This window comes from Mustela erminea, chromosome 2 (assembly GCF_009829155.1).
Source record: "Mustela erminea isolate mMusErm1 chromosome 2, mMusErm1.Pri, whole genome shotgun sequence".
In the NCBI taxonomy this organism is placed as follows: domain Eukaryota; kingdom Metazoa; phylum Chordata; class Mammalia; order Carnivora; family Mustelidae; genus Mustela; species Mustela erminea.
Window position 1 is genome coordinate 154,842,257 of NC_045615.1, and position 16,663 is coordinate 154,858,919.

The 16,663-nt window shown below is 43.7% G+C and overlaps 1 protein-coding gene across 1 annotated transcript in view; it reads left to right on the top strand.

Moving 5' to 3' along the window:
• Nucleotides 1-9,558: 9,558 nt before the first annotated feature.
• Nucleotides 9,559-16,663, top strand: part of SLC4A4 (solute carrier family 4 member 4) — a 345,711-nt gene continuing 338,606 nt past the window's right edge. The window contains exon 1 of the mRNA XM_032334538.1: nucleotides 9,559-10,200. The gene's annotated coding sequence lies outside the window, so the exon portion shown is untranslated. The remainder of the gene's footprint in view (nucleotides 10,201-16,663) is intronic.

A 16,663-nucleotide genomic window follows, 5' to 3' on the forward strand; every position in this document is an offset into this window, starting at 1 on the left:
AGTAAAAACTTTTAAGTGTTTTGTGGTTCAGTCTGACCTTTCAAGGTAGATCTTTCTATATTCGAGGTTGTAATTATCATTAACTAAACCTAAGCCTCATTTATTCATTTAGTTTTTAGTGAGAATCTCCAATGTATATGGGACTACACTAGAGGAGATGAGAAATAGAAAAAGGCATGACACATTTCTCACTTCCACAGAGCCAGCAATTTTGTGGGGGAAGTGAGGAACATATACCAAAAACCTCATTACATTGAGATGGTTCAAGAGACAGCTAAGTGGCATCTAAATGTTATCAGTATGGAGGAGAAAGAGGTCTTCTGGCCTAAATGAACCACAGAAGTTGATATTGATTGGGTATCATTTTAATTAGATGTTTAGAAATAAGTAGGCTTGGGGCGTCTGGGTGGCTCAGTCGGTTAAGTGTCTGCCTTCAGCTCAGGTCGCGATCCCTGAGTCCCAGGATTGAGCCCTGCATCGCCCTGGGCTCCCTGCTCAGTGAGGAGTTTGCTTCTCCCTCTGCCCCTCACGCCACCCGTGCTCTCCCTCTCTCTCAAATAAATAAATAAAATCTTAAAAAAAAAATAGGCTTTCCATAGATGGAGAAGGAGGTGGAAGAAAGGCATTCCTGGTAAAATAAATTGGCATGAGCTAGTAACCAGGACCAAGAAAACAAAATGCATATTCAGGAAATGGTGAGAATTCTGGGCTGCATGGAGTGTCACGCTGTATACGGGGTCAGCAGCAAATACAGCTGGTTGAAACCAGGTCATAAAAGGCCACCAACTCCAAGCTAAATAACTTGGACTTCATCCAACAGCTGATGAACAGCACTGAAAGTATTTTTTTTTCCTTTTTTTTGGTTAGGGGAAGGCAGGAACTTAATCAAAATAGTCCTGCTTCATGTGCAGTTTATTTTTTATATTTATTTATTTAAAGATTTTATTTATTTATTTGACAGATAAAGAGAGAGCACAAGTAGGCAGAGCGGCAAGCAGAGGAAGAGGGAGATGCCGGCTCTATGCTGAGTGGGGAGCCCAACACCGGATTGGATCCCAGGACTCTGGGACCATGACCTGAGCTGCAGGCAGATGCCTAACTGACTGAGCCACCCAGCACCGCCCCCCACAACCCCGTGCAGTTCAGATTGAAAATAGGGCGTGTGGGGAGGAAGGAGTGTGGAGGTGAGGAGCCCAGACTTTTTCCCTCAAGGACCTTGTAATTTCAACTTCGTCATGTCTCCCCTGATTGAGGAAGACTGGTATGGTGGAAGGAGCCGGGGTTACGCTCAATTTCACAACTCTGGCGCCATAACTTTGGGATTTGTATGATCTGAGGTCAGTTGCTTGACATTTCTGAACTCCGTTTCCTTCATCGTGAAACGGAGATAATTTTTGTCCTATCATACAAGGTTTCCATGAAAATAAGGAAGTTCTTGACAAATGGTAGCTATTATTAATTATTGAGTGTGGCATTGAATTTATTTGCTTACAAGCTTTTAGCATTACACTGGACCACTTCCATTTGCCATGATGGGTGGTCTGTGCTAAAGCAAGACCGTGGAAGCAATTCGTTAGGACAGCACCCACTATACCTTGTATGTAATATTTTCTTCAGTATTCTCTGAAAAATCACTGCCATCTACTTGATTACTCTGCTCTTTGTTCCAAAGGGTAACTGCAGCATCAGCAGAAACTTTTGAATGGTTGTTTCTCTAAATGGAATATCTTTTACTTTTGCCAGGATAGACAAAGTGTTAAATAAGTGCTCAATACTTATTGCATTTTAATTTAATCAAAGAAGCAGTAATAGCATTGGAGAGCCACTGACTGGAGCAGAGCGAGCTGTCTAGCACTCTTGCTTCTGATCTGTGCCATTTGCCTCTTATTCTTTCTTCCTCTTTAGGGTTTATTTTAATGCCTTCCTTGGACTAAGATGCCAGGTCGTTGGTTCCAAGGCATTACTAAACCTATGAAGAAAAGTGAGTGAGGACCAAGAAATGATTTTGGAGTTAGTTTCCCTGGATCAAAGTTGCCAAAGTACTCAGGTGGCAAATAGAGAGGAAAGGAATGTAGCTTTCAGTAACACAAAAATCACCTCTCACTTTCAGTTTCTGATTTACCATCACATATACTAACACATATTTTCTGATAAATTTTTGCTACATACTAATTTTTGAGTTTAAGCGAGTAAGAATTGCCGAAGGAAAATTATTACCCATTTCTGTGTAATTTTGGATGGAGTGCTGGTTTTTGGTAGAGACATAAAGGTCTTAAAGTTTCACTTAAGGATGAAAATTGCTAGTACCAGGTCCAAGGCCTTACATACCAAAACAACAATAACACTGTCAGAACACTAAGAAAAATATTTCCTTCCCCCACATATTTTAATATGCAAAATCAAAAGATCAAGGGGAAAATGTAAGTGAATACCTTGGTTTGCTGGTTCATGGGAAGTGATTAATGGCCTTCAAACATACATGTTGTATATCTATTTTGTGCCCTATAGAGATGATTGGAGATAGCACGTAATGAGATTAAAGTTCAAAGAAAACACTGCTGGAAATCTGATTTTCAATAATGTGATGAAAAAGTAGCCATGTTAAAAGAGAAAATAATACAAAGTATGATGTTTTCAGGTTCCAAAAATTCCAAAAATTCTGTTTTTGGATAACTCAATTCTCAGAAGTATATTCAGGTCTTGGTATTAGTATCTATGTGCTCTGTCAGATTTGGTTGGAATTGGAGCTGTAAATGCAATTCAGGGGTCACTTTGCCCAGCAGTTAGCTAATTCTTCCAGATCAGATATTTAGGTTCACAGAGAAAGGACAAACCTTCAATTCCAAACTTCTTCAAATTTTGAGGAAATCTGAAACAGCTGACATGAATGCAAAGTACAGCTTCTGATACTCACAGTGCTTTCTTTTTGATGTTGGGCATGATGCCGCTGATGGGGTTATGATGAAGATTGAATGAGTTCATTTATGTTAAGTAATTAGAATAGTCCCTGGAATATGGTAATCACTATGTAGGCACTGGCTATTTTTTTTTTAAAAATAATACTTTATTTTAAAGCAATCTCTACACCCAACATGGGGCTTGAACTTACAACCTGGAGATCAAGAGTTGCGTGCTTTACTGACTGAGCCAGCCAGGCTCAACATTGGCTGTTCTGATTATAAGTATTAGGACTGTTAATGGGACAGTCAGTATTTTCATCGCCACACAGCAGAAACTGTCAATAGGGAACCTGTTCCATATGAATTTTCACAAACAGAAGGTCAATTCTGGAATTGTGCTGAGGTAAGAGCCCAGCAGCTATCAAATGGGTTGAGAAAGATGTCACCGAATCCAGATCCCACCACACCCCCTTTTTTCCCTGGCTAGAAACTTGTGATGAAAATATGCCAGGGTATTAGCAGTCTTTCTCTGAAAGAGGATATTTCTCACTGCTGTTCCATCTATTTTTCTCTATTTTACAAGTTTTAAATAATGAACCGTATTACTTTTATAATGGAAAAAAGGAACAGATTTTCAGTTTTGGAAAACCAAACAGCCATAATCAAAGGTGCAGCGAGATGCCCCGTATAATGTTATTTTAAGATTTTTGTACTGATTTGATTTGCCCACGTGCAAGAAAATCAGCAATATCCTTTTGAAGGTCTTTTTGTCCCATGACGCTGATTTGAACAGAGCCCAGGTGGGCAGTGAGCAAACACTGTGAGCCCTCAGCAGTGCCCAGTAGCCGCTAAGGGACTCAGACATTCCAGCACTGCCATTGCTTTGTAAGAATATTAGGATACTGATCTCACTGTTTATCTCAAGAGTTTCTGTTTAATTACATGACTATTTGTATGGAGAAATAGCTCCAAGGTGTTAAGGGAATTGTTTATGTATTTTAAATTCAAATTTAAGTTAAAAAATAAACAATCTATTCACATGGCTCAGAATTCAAAAAGTAGTAAAGGATACAGTAAGGCAGCTTCCCACGATCACCTAATTTCCCTTCCTGGAGGCAAATAGTGGCTTCAGTTGCTCCCGGATCCTTCAGAGATATTTTATGCACATGTCGATAGATATGTGGATGTAGTCTAAAAGTTCTTGTTTACGAAGAATGATGTCTTAGGAATATGTGGAATCTGAATTTATCTTAAAGGAAGTATAATCTGGTTGACGAAGTCTCTCTATTGTTAATGTTCCAAAATGAGTGGATGCAATCAATCATCCTGTAAGTAGTTACTGAGTTCCTACTGTGTGTGAGGCCGCCTGCCAGGTGTTGCTTGTCATGTCAAGTTGCCTTTAAAATTTTTCATATTTATGCATCTTGTCATTCCGATCCGTGTGCTCAGACGTCACCAGGTCAGGGAAGCTTTCCCGAACATCCACTTGAAAGTAACTCTCCCCTGTTCTCTCACTGTGTTTTACTTCTTCTAGGGCCAGGGTGATTCTAAATTTCTTTCTTTTTTTTTTTTTTTTTTAAGATTTTATTTATTTATTTGACAGACAGAGATCACAAGTAGAGAGGCAGGCAGAGAGGGAGGGGGAAGCAGGCTCCCCACTGAGCAGGGATCGAGTGGGGCTCGATCCCAGGACTCTGGGATCATGACCTGAGCCAAAGGCAGAGGCTTTAACCCACTGAGCCACCCAGGTGCCCCTTTCTCACCAATTTCTCTTTTGAGAATGAGGGGGAATGCTGTTATTAAGACACAGGGGTAAGAGGGGTAAACTGGAATTGTGAACTTAGAGGCTTGCCCCCCCCCACCCCATTCACGGCATCTGCTACTTCATAGCATTCTGTAGTCCAAGGAAATGGAAATTATCTTGTTATATGTTTATTTGTAAGCTTCATGTAGCAGGAATTCTATCTGCTTGTTCTGGGATAGAACCTAGAAGAGTCTTTGACACATAGTAAGTAGATTCTTAAGTGTTTGTGGACTGGACGGATGATCTGTGTATGCTTCGTGTTCTGTGTAGAACGGAACGTCTTTTGGTTGGCGGTGAGAAATTAAAAAGCCATAAAAGGCAAATTTGCTCAGAATGTTTCTTCCCTTAGGATGGGGAAGAAAGGAGCCAACTTTTATAATTTTGCAGCATTTCCTGAAAAGAAATCAGTCCGGCAAACGTGCCCTTCCAGCGCCAACTCTTCTGTTCCTTGCAGGGAGACCGAGGTGCAGTGGTCTCCAGGATGGGCCTGGCCTGGGAAACTGACCAGGGCGACGAGAACGGTCACGGTCCAGGTTGATCCAGTGGTGGCTAATCTGTGGAACAGCTGTGTCCACGTGACTCAGGGAGAGGAATTTTAGAGTAGCCTGCCTTCTGGACTTACTCATCCTCTGAGGAGGCGGGGAGGCTGGAGGGGTACAAGGAAACAAGCACCTTTCTATGTCCGGGAGATGGCTCATGTAGAGAGACACACACACACACACACACACACACACACACACACACACGCACACACACTCTGATTGGCAGAGTCCTTGGGCCCCACGAGTCAGTTCTGGCAGAGAAGTTGGACGTAATTCTCTGTCTTACTTAAAACCAGACCGATCTTTTAAGTCAGTGGGTATAGATGTAGTAGCTCAATTTAAGTTTTCCTTTCCAAATAGAGAGGCCTGTGTCCTATGTGATGCTGGTCACGGGAGAAATTCTGTAGGAGGAAGAGGCTGGAACTCTGGCCTCCGGTTATTAAGCAGAGCATTCATTATAAGTGTGTCAATACTGTTCCTGAAAGATTTGCATGTTTCTCTGTCATAGGCATATTCTTCAAATTTTATTAGAGAAAAATATTCTGGTATCCTATTAAAATTATTGTTATTATTTAAGAAAAAAATCTCAAGCCCCTCGATTTTATTGCTGAGGAAACCTAGGCCCCAAAAGATCGAACAACTTGCCTTCCTTGACATGAACAGAGATAGGCCTCTGTTTTTAGAAGTTAGAACCTCCTAATATTTGGCTTTAGGTGTGTGTTTTAAAAATGACAGAGAACTTAGTAGTTTAAGCTATGAAGAAACTTATGACACACGTTTAACCAAAAAAATTATTTTCCCTCGTTCATGCCATGCGGACAGCTTGCAAAGACTGTGTTCACTTTTCTCATTTCCTCTTAAGAAGGGGTTGGTTATTTTTAAAGCTCAGGTTTGAAGGAGTGAATATAGATTATAAATCTTGGTTGGCTGAATTTATTCAGGAATTTGTCAGACTGAATATGAACTTTCTGGGGTGTAAATGAACCAAAAATGAGGCCTTTTAGTGATCTTTCTCTCTCTCTCTGTCTCTACCTATTTCATGGTATATAGGTATCTATACCCGGTACATATATAGGTACATATAGGTATCTATACATGGTATCTAACTTGGGTTTCATCCCAGACTGGTTCCAGGCAAAAAAGAAAAAGTGATTTTCTCTTTCCTTCGACTCACATCATCAAGTGATTGACTAAATTTATGACGGAGTGGCAACTTTAGTGACCATTCCATTGCTATACTTTCGAATAACAAAACAACTACAACTCAAAACAAACGTAAGCACAAAGAAAACGATTGTGTATAGCAAAATGTTTGTCAAACTTCTACCAACGAGCCCGATACTTAATAAGAACCTGATACTGAGTAATAATTCTGATTATTCTTTGAAGTCTGTAGTGACAGGATATAATGTATCTGCTACCACCTTTTTGTGTGGGCCCCCAAATGAAGTGTGTATGATTGTTATAATTTTGAATAACTCCAGGATCAACATTCAGTGATAATCTTTCACCTTCTTTTTCTTTTCTAATACAATAGAATAATGAAGAGACCCCCAAGTATAACAGTTGCCTTTGTGGGTTTGGCTATTATTGAACAAAATGCTTTATAGATAATACTGATGATAAGCCACCAATCTCCTTATTTTATGTGAGGAAACTTAAACACAGAAGTTTTTCAGGACAAAAACTTGAGACTTTTTCAGGACAAAAACTTTGTGACTTGAGAAAAGTCTCTACGGCAGTAATCCTGTCTGCACACCACATCTGCACCCTCCTTACTTAGAATAATTAACAAAGGGCCTATGGTTGTACTATTTTACTACAGACAGCTTTCTTGTTTTAGAAGCAAAGAGTGCCATGCTTATACATGACCAGGAATGCCTGGACTGTCTGTTCACAAACTTCGTCTTCCTTCTTGTTGGACCTTACGGGGTCCGGAGGTTTCATCACTCGCTGCCACTAGATGGTGCTTGTCATTGAAACAAAGGTTCCTCCTCCCATTTTCCTGTTTTCTTTAGGTGTCTGTTAGGACCTTGGCTGATAGGACAGAAACTTGACTGATAAGCTAAGTTGTGCGTGGGTATTCTAGAAGGTCATTTAGTACAAAGAGTTATTGATCAAAAAAAGCAAATCATTATCAGGAAAGAGTACTTATGCTGTTTTAAAAATTCCATTAATTTTTCTGTTCATTTTCTTTGTCATCAACCTGTGTGAACCCCAAGACGAGAAGAACAAATAAATCTTTCTCTGGGCTCATGGGAATCAAGGGACACAACTCAAGTTTTAGAAGAGGTGATAAAAAAAGATCTCAGGATTCATTGTCCTCTCCCGGATAGCAGTAGCAAAGGTGACCACACGCAGAGTTGACAAGGAAAGTTAATCAATGACCTTTTAAAGGAAAAACACATATATCTCAATTACTGGACAATAATCAATAGGAAAGGAAATGGAACATGCTCTTTTAATTGTGGGATAGCAAACAGCAAGTAATGAGAATGATAACAGAGGTTGTTGGCTCTTTGCCAAAGACAACTCTTTTTCTCATTAATTTAAGACACACACGAAACCTTACCTCATAGTGCTCTATTCCCTCCCTGCCCCCCCCCACACCAATTTTATACCCCTTTCAGGATGAAGTTGTGTCAATCTTAATAGCGAAATGCTTCCAGGGGTTACCTATTTGGTTTTTGTGAAGGATAGTTTGATATATTTTGCAGCAGAATATTAGAAAACACAAGTTTCTTGCACTATTCCTTTCTCAAACATTCACCAAGGCTGACCATTCATGGCTGGTTCACGATTATAATGAGAAATTGCCAGCTATGTTGAAATACATAATCCACAGTGTGAAAAACTGCTGAACAGCAGTGTTAAATTCTTAATACAAAAGTGGCTTCCCTTTGCCTGTGAGCTTACTTTGGGGTTGCTGAGTCTTGCTAACTGTGTGTTCAGGCACTGAAAGTTAATTTTAACGTTAATCTAAAAACAAAATATAACTATGTAGGCACAAGTTTTAAAGTTAATTTTTTTTTCAGTCTTCTGTTTCAAATTCCCCGTGTCACTGTGTCACTGCATTACATTATGTAGAATGCGTGAACATATACGTGAGCCAGATGTGATAACAGCTGGGCACATGACATTAGTGCATTTTAATTTCAGCTTTGGGTGGTTCCTAGTGCCTTCTGAGCATTGACTGAGGATTTTAAATATACTCATTTTTTTTTCCCCCTTTAAATGCCTGCTTCCTATGCACTGGTGAGGTACAATGGATCTTTTCTGGTTTTAAATACTAGAAAGAGAAGCTTCTGTGCCTAAGTTATTTTCCTCCAGAATATCCCCCCCTCCCCCCAGGGGTCTTATTAGTTTTTGCTTAGTACTGAAGAAGGGTTTGGAACCAGGAGCAGATAGTCTGTATGTTGAAATTATTTTTCTTGGGTTTTATGTGTTTTGAGGGTTACTGTTGAAAATGCAGTTTGGTCAGTGACTTCCACACACACGTATATATGATATGAATTAATAGGAAACTCTCATACGCTTGCATCATACGCGGTGTGGCTCACTTCCCTGCTCTCTCGCAGGACCCAGAACATGAGATGGTGTCTGTGCTGACAGGCTGTGGATATCTGGATGGTTTACTTAACTGATCATGATGGGGCTGGGCCACTGATGCATTATTAGTATTATTTGCTTAGCAATGGGTACTTGAACCTCAATACTTAGCCTTAGGAACAGAGTAAACACAAGTAATAACTTTGTACGCTCAAGAAGACTCCCTTGGAGGGCCGGTGATGATTCTCAGACTGTCTGAGGAAGACAACACCCGTGACAAAAGCCCAAGGCTGAGGACGGTGCTGTCCCCAGACATCCCCCGCTGAAGGTGAAGGAGGACCGAGCGCCCGTAGCGCTCCGCCCGGACACCCCAAGTTGAACGAAGTGGCCTCCAGAGCGATCTGGGGCCGGGAAACGAAAGCAACTTCGGTTCTGCCCGGGAGAACAGGCTGTCCCCACTGGGGATCAGCTGTGACTGGGACAAAAGGCTGGACCTAGCAGCTCGCCCGGGGCGCGAGAGAAGGAACCCAGGCCGGCGAAGGCGGCCGGTCGGGACCCGGGTCTCCGGCCGGGACGGGGCGGGCGCGGCGCGCGGAGCTCGAGCCCCCGGCGGGGGCGGCGCGGCCCCAGGCCCCTCCCCGCCGCCGCGGATGCCCGGGCGGCTGACGCCGAGCCGCGGCCCCGAGCGGTGGGGGCCGGGCGGCGCGAGCGAGGGCAGGGCAGGGGGCCGGCCGAGGCCACTCGCGGCTTTAAATATGGATCGCGGGCTCGCGCTCGTGGCACAGCCTCCGCCGCGGCCGCCTTGCCCGCTCCCCCGTCCCGCAGCCCGCTCCCGAGGGGCGCCCTCGCCGGGCACCGCCGCTGCAGTGTTGGTTACCGGCAAAACCATCGGAGATCCCCATCCATATGCAGAAGCTGCAGAAGGCAAAGTAGAGTAGACGCCCGCGCGCTCACACACTCGCTCGCCCCGCACCACGCGGGCCGTGTAGACAGCTCCCCCTCCCCGCGCCGCCACCGCCTCCCCCCCTCGACTCGTGGGCCGTGCGGGCTCCAGCCCTGCTTGCAACGAAGACCCTCCCGCCCCGGCGCCCTCGCCCCGTCCTCGCCTCCCTCCGCCCCGGAGCGCGCACCCACCCGGGCGGCAAAGTTGTGACTACTTGGGCGCGGGTGGCTTGCGCCCCGCTCGACCCGCGCGTCGCGCCGGCAACTTCCCGCGGCCCGCCCCGGGCCCGCGCCTGCGGGGATCCCGCGGGCCCCCAGCCTCCGGCCCCGGCGGCGCGCCGGGCAGCGCTTTTGTGGCCGCGGCGGCCGCGGTGGCAGCGAAGGCGGCGGTGGCGGCGGCGGCCGCTGCAGCCCCACACTCCGCCGCCAAACTGGAGGAGCGACGGAAGGCGGACCCCCGGAGGTGAGCGCGCGGCCCGGGCCGCGGAGGGGAGGGTCGGCCGGGACCCCGCGTCGCGGCGGCGGCGGCGCAGGGGCGGAGGGGGCCCGGGCGCCGGTCCCGGAGGGCGCGCGGGCGGCCTCGGCGCCCTCGGGGGAGGGAGAGGGAGGTCGGTCTGCGGCGGCCGGGCATCCCCTGCGCTGGGCGCCGGCCGGGTGTGGACGCGGCTTCCGCGGAAAAGTACTCCCCCCCCCCCCGCTTCTTAGCGTGCGGAGGGGCAGTTGGAGCAGCCGTGTCTCCCCCCGCCCCAGTGTGGAGCCCCCTGCGCGGAGCCCGGCGCTGCTGCCCGGGTGTGGGGCCAGCGTGCGCGGCGGGCTGGGCTCCGGCGCGGTGACACGTGTGTTCCTGTGAGCCTGGGTGGTCCCGGTGGATCCCGGGCACCTGCCACACAAACATCCCCAAACCCACGAATGGGGGAGGCCTGGGGGACTCTCGGTGCCCCCGCTTCGCCGCCCGCCCCGGGACGGGGCATTCGCGTCTCCCCCTGGCACACCGAACGCGGGGGGTGAGTCAGGCAGATTCTCTGCAAGTGGCACAGACACAGTCACTTGCAGTGGCTTTGGAAGAGGGAGGCCGAGGTTAAACTGGGATTTCTCTTGGCCGGCCACAGCGGAGCTCTTCCTCAGGTACTGGGCAGCATGTGCGGCTTGGCAAGGAGAGGCGATTTCTTTTTCTTAAGTGCATTTCACCCAGCCCTTGCCAGTCCGTTAATAACAGTCAACAAAGAAAGGCAGGAGTTGGGAACCACATCAGCAAACTGCCGCAAGCCCCGCAAGGGAAAAAGTTCTTTAAGAACAAGGAGGATGACAACAACAAACAAACAAAACCCGCAGCAAACCCTGAACTTGACTCGAAAGATGGAGAAGAAAGCCGTTCGACCTCTGCTCTCCCACCGGAAAGCATTTTCCCCCCTTTCTCCAGTTGCTTGTGAAACTTTTGTTTTTCCATCTCTCGTTCCTTCTCAGGGCCTCACCTTTCTCAGACCAATTCCCTGCAGCAAGCTCTTTTCAGTCTTGACAATGAAGAGCAGTTAACCCCTTTGGAGTACCGTCTTCACTTCCTTTCTCTTTTCACTTCAGTGTTGGAGAAAGTTGCTCCTCATGGGGAATCGTGAACGCTGAGCTGTACTAAACACACACTATCTTAAGTCCTGGAACAGTTCCTTTCCGGAGAGACACTGCATTGTACACTATTTCCCTTTTTCCCCCTTGTATTTGGGACCTGGACTTGGACTATTACCTGAATTAAAGTGTCCATTGCCCATTAGGGCTTATTTTTATTTTTTCATTTTGATTCGAATAGCTTTTTCAGTGCAGTTGAAACAGTACTCAGTAGCGTCTTATAACCAATGTAATGTCTTCGCAAAGGTCTCTAAGAACTCTCCTTGTATCTATCACATTGGCATTTAAATAATTTTCATGATTATTATAGCACTTAGATTGAGGTTGTTAGCATAACTTCAAAGGAAGCATGTCTGCTTATTTTTCTATAGTTTTAATAACAAAAAACTTTTACTTTCATTTTAAAGTTAAATATAGTGATAGGCTTCTGTTCTCTTTCCATGAAATCTGGAAATTGAATCTCTTTAACTTTATCTCAGTCTCTGGTGAGATACACAAAAACTCTCACATATGTGAACAGAATGGAAAGTAGTACTCTTTGGAACTGTTGAGACATAGGACATTTATAAGAATGGGAGTGGGAGGTGTAAGATTGGATGTTTGGATAGTTCCAGGCATGTCTACCTTCGAGAAAAAAGAAAATAAGGAACCCTCCCCCAACATTGTGTATGAGTGTTGTCAAAATGAGGTTTTAAGTATCATTTAATGTGTTGAAGTCATTCTAGAGTTTTAGTAATTAACATGTATCAGGTACCTTAGCAAAAGACATTGACAGGATGTACTCTGAGTTTATAATGTTGTATCCCTTTTAGTTTATTTTCTTAACAGAAAAGAAATTTAAATGTTTGTTAATGTTACTATTTTAGTCTTTGAGATGATTAGCATAAATTTGGAGTTTGCAATAATGTGTGAAAAGAATACAGGGAATCATTTAGAGAAAAAAATGTGATAGAACTTGGGTAAACTTCAGGACAACTTCCAGCGTGATCTGGTGGTAATTTCATTTTTCACTGAGCCCTGGCAAGTGCAATTTTGAGGTTCCGATCCTTTGTTCTGATAACAAGAAAGATAGCCGGGCCATAGCTTGCACTGTAAAGAAAAACACAACACTTAAGGGAAAAAAAGTAGACATTAGCTGGTGAATCATGTAGATAATCAGGTTTCTTTGCTTGCGTCTGAGGGCGCTGCAGTCCACAAGGACTGCTGCTGTTAGGGGAGAGCGTCCAGAGGGAACACTGCTTCCCAAGTCAGTGCTTCTGTAGACTTCATCTGCTCCTTTCTTGGAGGAACTCTGCATTCACTTTTAAAGACATGCATACAGTTTAAGACCGGGGTTGATAACAACATTGGGAGTGCGAAGAAAGACCTGAGAAGAAAATACTCGAGCAACTCTGGAAGTTTCTAAGTGTTTTTTCCTTGATTGCTAAGTGGAGAGACTCAGGGTGCATGATTTGATGGGACCGGGGAGCTCTCAGCAGAACACACAGCTCCGTTCTCCCTGTTCTCGTAGTTTCTGAGGCCAGCCTATGGTTTATGACATTTGTGACTTTTGGGGGAGTCAGTCAGCAAAATGGATGGTTAGTAAGTACAGTTAGTAAGTAAAGTTAGTAAGACTTTTTGAAACGAGGTCTTGCCACTTTCAGGATTTCTTTTTTTTCATAATGCAGAAATTTTAAGGGAGGGGAAAAATGTTTCTTTCATATGACGTCAGGGGTAAGTTGTATTCCAAGTATGTTTTGCCTTTCTCCATTTGACATGTTTGAGTCGCAGAATAGAAAGTATGCGATTTCCTTCTAACATAAAGGTGATATTTTATATTCCTGTGGTGCATGCCTTAGTTATTTTTCCAGTAGTAGAGATGGATTTTCCCACCTACCCTTTTACTCATTTCTTTTGTATGATGTACACACACGCACATGCACACACACACACACACACACACACACACGACGTGTTTGTAGAGATGACTGATTTTATTTTACCGAAAGCCATATTTATGACTGTCATAATGATTTGGTGGCAATGACTTTGTTACATTTCTCTAGTCTCAGCAGTACGATGGCATTTCAAACAAGACATCAAAAGGACGCGCAGCTCTGAGTGATGATGGCTTTATTTGCCTGCTGTGGCAAAGAAGAGATAAAACTTTGTTTTCCCTGACTTTTCATGATGTTCCTAATCCTATTCCTTATGGGTCTTACTTGCCTTTGAATTAAGTTATATATTAAAAGAAGATCGTGGTAGAAATAGGCTTGGTGAAATCCTATACATCTACACTTGTTTTCCTAAGCCAAAACATCATCTTGTTATTTCTGCAAATTAAGGAGATGTAAGGGATTATTATGCTTGTTGAAAAAATGAGGAAACTAGGCACAGAGAACGTTGTTTCCTTTCCATTCCTTTCTTTCTTTCTTTCTTTCTTTCTTTCTTTCTTTCTTTCTTTCTTTCTTTCTTTCTTTCTTTCTTTCTTTTCTTTCTCCTCCCTTCCTCCTGTCCTTCCTTCTTCATATGCTTTTCTTAAACTAAAGGGAAGCTTATTGGTGGAGGTGGGACGAACCTTCTCTCTTTGCACTAGTGCTCTCTATGTGTTCAATGACTGTCATCAAATGAATGAATGTTGTTTTAGTCACAGCTGAAGATACTAAAGCAGATAAATGCTTATCCTGGGTTGAAGGGTTGGCTCTGGTCCTTCTTAGTGATTCTGCTCGGCAGCACTGCCCATTGGCCTCAATTCTTTCTCCTGTCCATTGGTGCCAGAGTGCCTTTCCCTAATGAAGAGTGTCCAGTTTGCGTGGAGCAATTTTATCTCCAGTGTTTAAGAGTTAACTTTTGTTTTTCATGGAGAGTGAATACAGAAGGAAGTTACATGAAATTAGGATGTTAAAGAAATAAATAACCACCAACAGATAGTTTGGGATTATCGTGTAGAAAAAGGCTATCCTCAGTTTAACTTAAGTTTTTGTCTTAGAATCCTTAAAAAGGTTTTAAATAAAACTTGTAACAGTATACTTTTGGGGGAGTTAAAACATCAAAATTAATAAAAATACAAAATGAGAAAGGAATATCCTGTCTTTCAAACTGAGGTAATGTTCTGTCTGTGATACAACTAGAGAGAGTTCTTTATAATGTCTTGTATAAGAAGTCATTGGTTTCTTTCCTTCTCTTGGAAGTGTATTGAATGATTGATAATATCCTTTATACTATTTGCAAATAAGTGAACTTGTGGGAACTGGACTTCTGTGTGAGTTACTTGTAGGTTTGGCCTGGAGACTAGTAGTCAGTGGTAGGGACCAGTAACAACTTTATCTATTTAGAAATCCTATATTTGACATATTCTTCAGCAAAATAAATAAATAAATAAATACAATTATTTTTCCCGAGCAGGAAAAATAAAGGGTTACGAGAAGAACATAGATGAAAGAGGGGATTCACTTTACTCACAGGAGATCGCTCCGAATCGGTTCACTCTTCGTGCACATACAGTTCTCCTACGACTGATCGTAGCGTTTCTAATCCTATAGCAACACTGCGTTGCAGATTAGAAGACAGGAATGGGCTGGTATCGGTAGAGCTACATGGAAGACATTGAAAAGCGCCAGGGGACAGATTGGTAGTAAAGGAGAGATGGATCAAGTAGGAAAAGCAGTCGTAGGACTTACGGCCAACACGGTGGTACGGACCTTGTCGGTGGACCCCGACAGGATCACTTTATTATCCTCCCTTCTCCGTCCCTCCCTGTCTTTCTTCCTTCCTTTTTTGCTCTCCTATCCCTGATCCTAACTTATCTTTGTCAATCTGCCCCTCCATCCATCCATTCATCCGTCCATCTAAAGTTTTTATTGAAATATAAAATGGATAGAGAAAAGTATGCATGGTGTTGAGGCGTAAGTAAGCAGCTTGGTGATTTACCTAAGTGATACACCAAGACCAAGATAGAGACAGTTATCAGCAGCCAGAAGTCCTCCTCTCCCCCAAGGCATTATTTCCCTGCAAAGATAACTTCTGTCCCGACTTCTGAGGCTATAGGCTATTTCTATCCATTATTGAACTTCCGGCCGCAGTATCGGATGCGCACCCTTGCTTGCATCTGCCTTCTTTTGCACAGCATCATGTTTGTGAGGTTCACTGATGCTTGTGTGTAGCAGCAGCTTATTGTCATCGTACTGCAGGATCCTGCTTTATGAGAAGGCCACAGTTCAGTTACCATTTTGCTCTTGATGGGCACTGGGATTGTTTCTTGTTTTTGGCTGTAATCAAGAGTGTTGCTGTGAACATTCTTACATATGCCTTCCGGTAAACATGTGGGAATAGTAGTTAGTGCCTTCCTTTAAAAGTGCTACCAATTCACATTCCTACTAACATCTTGTAAGTGTTTTGGCCACTCCACATCCTTACAAACTGCTGGTATTATCTTTTTTATTTTAATCATTTAGGTGGATGTATAGTTGTATCACATTGTGGTTTTAATGTGCATTTCCCCAAGCATCTTTTGTTCCTTTTCATATGTTTATTGGCTGTAGTGAAGTACTTGTTCAGGTTTTTTGCTGATAAAGTTTTTATCCAGTATGTTATACTGAGCAAGAAAGGTTTTAAAAAGTTGTAAATAGAGCTCCCTTAAGACCCAGCGATCATGCTACTGGGTATTTACACTAAAGATACAAACGTAGTGATTCGAAGGGGCACGTGCACCTGAATGTTTATAGCAGCAATGTCCACAATAGCCAAACTATGGAAAGAACATAGATGTTCACCAACAGATGAATGAATAAAGAAGATGTGGTATATATATAGAGTGGAATACTATGCAGCCATCAAACCTTCCAAATCTTGCCATTGGCAATGATGTGGATGGAAGTAGAGGGTATTATGCTGAGTGAAATAAGTCAATCAGAGAAAGACAATTATCCTAAGATCTCCCGGATAGGAGGAATCTGAGAGGCAGGGCAGGGGGGTTTCGGGGAAAGGGAGGGAAAAATGAAACAAGATGGGACCAGGGAAGGAGACAAACCATAAGAGACTCTTAATCTCAGGAAACAAACTGAGGGTTGCTGGAGGGGAGGAGGGGGGCAGGGAGAGGGTGGCTGGTGATGGACACTGGGGAGGGTGTGTGCTATGGTGAGTGCTGTGAATTGTGTAAGACTGATGAATCACAGACGTGTACCCCTGAAAAAAACAATATGTTATATGTTAATAAAAAATAAATAAAAATTAAAAATAGAAAGCTTTTAAGATCTGGAAAGTGAACTTCTTTTGTTTGTTTAGAAAACTCAGATAACCATACAAACTCATTCACCAGTGTTTCCATA